Source organism: Gadus macrocephalus, chromosome 5 (assembly GCF_031168955.1).
Source record: "Gadus macrocephalus chromosome 5, ASM3116895v1".
NCBI lineage: Eukaryota > Metazoa > Chordata > Actinopteri > Gadiformes > Gadidae > Gadus > Gadus macrocephalus.
In genome coordinates, this window is record NC_082386.1 from 4,306,701 (window position 1) to 4,312,700 (window position 6,000).

Sequence of the window (6,000 nt, forward strand, 5' to 3'; positions counted from 1 at the left end):
ATAATCTCCCGCCACGCAGAAGGATGGCCGGTGACAACAAATCGTGTCAAAATCGGGCTGAATTCATGTTGTTTGATCCTGGCCTAAAAGACAGTCCTTGGCACCTCGTTAGCAAGGCAAACTGAGACTCAAGGGTTTAGTGTGTGTGTGTGTGTGTGTGTTTGTGCGTGTGTTTTGTGATCTGAAAGAGAGTCGATGGTCCGCGGGGATTCAAGCAGAAGATATAGTGGAGGGCTGAGGGATCTGTGACCCCCCCTGACATTCATGGTGAAGTTCCCGTCTGCAGGCACTGTGGACCAAACATTGATTCAACGTGCAAAAAAATGTCTTTAGAAGAGATGAGATGAGACACGGGAACAAACACACACGCACAGACACACACACACACACACACACACACACACACACACACACACATATAAACATGCATAAACAATTTTCAGCTGTGGGTTTTTGAGTCTTATGTGAAGTGTACGAGAAATACTGCTGTTGATGCATGACCTTCAGATGTGGTTTTGGAGTATTATTAGAAGTGTAAGAGAAATGCTGTTGATGCATGGTCTTCCTGTCTCGTGTGTCAAATGATCTTGGTATGACCAGAATGCTGTTGTTTAACATTCCCAACCGTATGATTATTAATTCTTTGATTTTCTCATGAGCACTTAATGCTCAATAATCATCACCAATCATTACCCTTAGTAGTGTAATCATCTATTCGTCAGAAATCTATTTTCATATCATAACATGGATTCTTTTAAAGAACTTTTAAAGACAGAAGGAGGTGGTAATAGAGACCAAAAGCAGATTGAGATCCGGTTTCGACTGCAGCAGTAGCCTGAAACATCCTACTGCAGATGTAACTTGGCCTGGTGGACGAGAGACAATCAGGTATTGAGGGAACTGAGTTCCCTCAGTTGAGGGAACTGAGTTCCCCTCAATACAGACCATCGGCAACTTGTCCCAGAGAATGGGTAAACCTATCACAAAGGAACTGCCAACAGCTCCTACTCCCTTCTCCCCCACAGTACGAGTTAGTTTCTCAGGCGCTGTGTTTTTTTGTTGCAAAGGTACAGAACGTCCTTCGACGCCATTATTTGCCGCCTGACGGGAACAACACGGCGCTGACGCTCACCTCAAAGTGACCCGTACATAACCACAGGCTTTCATCATTTACATCCTCCTTTTCATGTCCTTTGAATAGAGCGACAATTTCAATTCCATGCCGCCGACCAGACAGACAGACTTTGGACGCATGAGTGCAATGAGACAAAGCGCCCCAGCTGGCCAATGCTCCAAGAACATCCACGTTCTGAGTTCATCAGAGCCTACCCTCATTTCACCCCCCAGCACAGCAGCTCCTGTTTATCCCATGAGGGGGGGGGGGGAACGCTTATTCCACCCAAACCATTTTAGTTTTTAACACGGTTCATCAATGGTGATTCAAACAGACTTTTTTTGTGCATTCATGAATGCAACACAGACTGAACCCACGATGCGGTGGGTTCCAACAAGCCGCAGTAAAATAGCTTCCCTTTTTTTGGTGACCCATCCTCAACAAGTACACAGGAACCGGGCTTAAGGTATGCAAGGTTTGGTTTTGCGACCTTGCTTAAGTGGCCCCGGGGAGCCGATGTGGCTCCTCTGAACCCAACGGAGAAAGGGCGCCATGACTCACCTGCGTCCGCGGTGGAGCTACATGTTGACACGCCAACCCTGAATCAGGATGTGTGCTATGTCGGCGTTTGAGTTCTGATCCGTATATGGCTGCCAAACGTCCCCCGACCGAGACCCCATGACACCATGAGCCACCATGGTCAGAATGGTGGAGGCTGTGTTTTTGAATAGGTGATGTGATCTTGTTTTTTATTTGATTGTGCCTTGAAGCCATGAGGAAACCGTTTTCCATGCATACGTACTTACGTGAGGAGAGAGAGTTCAGTATACAAGTGTATAACTGCGGCGTACATAATGGTACCCTACTCTTTCACCATCAACTCTTTCGACACATTCTGATAAAATACCTTTTACAAATATTTTATGTATACACATTTTGAAAAAGCAGCATTCAAGCCACTTTGGTCTGCTTGTGGAAAATGTAATGCAGAAACGCTTCCCAGTGACTCAACATTAGCCTTTGAGTTTCAGACATGTTTCCTCTCTCCTTGTGAAGTCAGGTTATTTAAAAAGCTTTGATATCTGACTCAGAGCACTAGTAGGGCATCATCGACCAAACGGAAATAGCCAACACACCGTTTTAGAAAAATACAGTGGATGGCAGTTAGAAAGCTCTTAGCTTTTAGCCTTTCAGAGACAGCATTCAAAGTGATTTAATGATTCCAAAAAACATTCTCTTTGTTTCCAGGAGCTTGTTTAACAGAGTCTCTCAGACTAAGTAAGTAACAAACTTGATTTGTATTGATTTTTTTCGTGAGTTTACAAAGTGCTTGGCTTATCAAATACTTCAAAGTCTAGACTGTTTTATGCAGGCAGAGTAAGTGAAGTGCCAGGGAACTCAATGGCAGTTAAAAGTGCAATTTAGAGCAATTTCTTTGACACGTTATAATCTTTTGCCATAGAAAACATAGGAGAGGAAGCTAGGAAACCAACGTAATACTCTTGATGATTTTGTAGTTTACTTGATGATATTATTATGCTTCATATGATGTGATATACTTTCACGTTGGACTTAATGTCTGCCAATCTATTTATTAAAAATATATTTTTTCTTTTATATATTTATGTCTATGATATTGTGTACTTTATATTACTGTACTGTATATGTTCTTTCCTTAAGATTTCTAAATAGTCTTTTATACTTTATTTAATTTAAATTAAATATATATTTAGCAAAGCACTGATATTCTCCCTCTCTCCCTCTCTCCCTCTCTCCCTCTCTCCCTCTCTCCCTCTCTCTCTCTCTCTATAATAATTAATCCCTCTCTCTCTCTCTAATTATTAAACTTCTATTTGGGATTTGGCTCGCAAGACTTCATACGGTTTAACTCTCGCAACCACTTACAATTTACCTTCTTTCTGTTGAATAGTGTCAATCATGTCACCACTCCCCCCCCTCCCTCCCTTGCCTGTATACTGTATACTAGTGATGGATTTTATGATTATTTTCCTTGATTCAGTTTGCGTCGGTCAGTTCGCCAAGAAGAATCGTTCAGATTCGTTCATTCGTTTGTTCGTTCGGTCGCGTTTCCGGTAGCGGTGAATCGAATCTTGGAATGCACGGTTCTCAGCTGAGTCAGTCAGACTCAGCTCCTCCCTCGTTCTCATTCTTAGACGATCATGGAAGTCGGTCATCAAGCAACACAACATTACAACTTTAACCAAATGCAGCGGGATTGGGAGGGGGTGTAGTTGATTATTGGATGTTTAACATATCAGCAAGATAATAACTTGATTTAGCAATGATGGTGGGGGTCCCGGGTAGAGAACGACCCATGGAAGAACGAGACAGATTGACGAGACATTCAAATATTTGATTGATCTGGCATGACACAGAAAGTACAAGGCAGCATGTATTTATCATTTCACTGATATTGAATCGTATTATCGTATGCTCGCTCACTAAGCCTCTTCCCTCTTCACCACTCACAGTCAGGGAATGAACAGCGAGTCAGCGACTAGTGGGTCTGGGAGGAGGTCGAGTCTGAGAACGAACGAGACGAACGAGAAGAACAAGAGAAGAATCCCCGACCCATCACTACTGTATATATACTTGAGGTTGGCTGAAACCCCCATACGATTACACAACCCTCCAAATAGCAGTGTGCTTTAACATACACACATTAGTGTAGGAATACATTATGTCAAATTATGCCCAACTGGTGTCTATGGCATTCACTGCCCTGCTTAAAAGGAGCAAGTGGTGGTGTCCCTTCCCAATGAGGGTTTAACTCGATATGAGGACCAGGGGATGGTGCCAAGCCAAGCGACACAGCTTTGTGAATGCCTTTGAGACCCCAAATGTGTTTGAGGGCAGTTTTAAATAAAGTTAACTTGACTTGAAATGCAGTGCAAGACTGTTGATAGTGCTTGCCCACTAGATTGACCGTTGAAGTTTGTTATCATCCCCGAAGACATTATGGAAAGAAATAAAGATAACCTGCGCTATTACCTTTTTCCATTCATGCCTTCATTCTGATTGGCCCTGGGCTCATACAGTTCTTATGAAGTCAAAGCATGGTTGGCTAGCGATGGTTAGCAGCCATTAAAGGCTCTAGCCGTTAATATGCTCAGTGGAGGGATGGAGCTATAGAGGAAAGAGGAGGAGGTGTAGGGGAGAGGGATGGAGAAGGAGAAAAAGAGGAGGAAGAGGAGGGGATGAGAAAGGGCAGAGGAAGAGGAGGAGTTGGTGGTGCTGGAGGAGGACGAGCCAGAGAGAGGAGGAAAAGTTGTGGAGGAGAATGAGGAAAAGGAGGAGAGGGGGAAATGCTGGAGATGAGGAGGAAGAGTAGAGGAGAAGGATGTGGAGGTGGGCAAGGGGGTAAGAGGGGGAGCGGGTGGCAAAGGAGCAGACGAAGAGGTGGAAAAGGAGAGGAGAAGAAGAAGAGGAGGAGGAGAAGAAAGGATAAACGGGGAGGAGAAGAGTTGGAAGAGGAAAGGCAGAAATGCAGGATGAGGGATGGAGGAGGAGAGTTGGAGGAGGAGCAGGAGTCGGGAAAGAGATGCAGGGGTGGAGGAGGAGACCCATATGGGGGAGGTAATTGATTTGGACAGGGGGTGTTGTTGTCTGCTCGCTGTTGGGAGGTGGGTGGTGAGGTGTGTGGGGGCGGTGGTGATCGGGCCCCCAGAACATTGGAAGAGTATCACGGTGGTGATAGGATGTGGCCCCCTGGGTGATGTTGTCTCAAGAGACTAGGGGCCTGTTAACCTTTACTGAGTGAGAGAGTAACAGGGGGGGGGGGGGGACAGAAGGTAGGAGGGAGAGGCGGGGAGACAGGGAGAGAGACAGAAGGAAAGCCAGGGCGGGGAAGAAGATTTGGTTTGGCATCGTCGGTTGCCAAATCAAAGAACATGCGATCAAGATGAAAAAATTCAGTTTGTTCTGATTGGCTACCTCCTCTTACAAAGTTGTTGCAAGAGCAGGAGTCACATTCATTGCAGTCTATTATTACAGTATTACATGGCTATATTTTCTAGAATGGTCTCTAATCCGGTTAAATTGCGGATAAGTTCCAGACTAAAAATAGACGTGCTGCATGGCCCCATTCCGGTTTCCGGACCCCCAGAATCATTTAATGCTTGATTGACATCATTTTTGTTTTGTCCCTGGAAGGCGAGTGTCTACCATTGGATTGATAATTTAGAAGCCTCTAGCCCAAATCTCTTGGGTGGGTGGTTTCACCACTACTCAATTAAACATGCTTTGTGAAATAAGGACAAATCACAGACTGTCATGCGAAAAACTGACAAGCAGTAGCCACTGGCTAATTAAAAATTGCCATTGCTACTTTTCATTAGCTACTAATTTGTTTCATTTTGCCACTATTTGTTTACATTAAAGCAATGCACTATTTATTATTTATATTGGATGTGTGATACCCTCGGAAAAGGGTATTGAGGTCATAAATGTTTTTTTTCGTCTTTCTCTATTTATTTTGAATACTCTCCAAATTATTTCAAACATATTTTGTTCTGGCAACTAATGTACTTTTTGTGGTGTTTGAGGTTATGAGTAAGTAGTGAACACCTCTACACCTCTCTATCTCTCTCTCACTCAAGTACTCACACTCTCTCTCACACACACAAACACGCACTTACTCACACACACACACAAACACACACACACACACACGCAGCCATCTCTTCGACAGACAGACACAGAGCGTTCGTGTCACTTGTGGATGCTGCAGCATGTTAATCCCAAGGTCTTCGTCTTTGATCTGGGGAGGTGATGAATTAAACATGTTGCAACGCATAGATCTCCTCCCCACAGGAGCCTTCAACACACTCACACAACCAGAGTACCGGGCTGGAGAGTACGGTGGC

General features: G+C 44.3%; 1 protein-coding gene across 1 annotated transcript in view; it reads left to right on the forward strand.

Moving 5' to 3' along the window:
- Positions 1-6,000, forward strand: part of LOC132457154 (SAM and SH3 domain-containing protein 1-like) — a 66,777-nt gene that overhangs the window by 29,834 nt on the left and 30,943 nt on the right. The gene's annotated exons all lie outside the window — the stretch shown is intronic.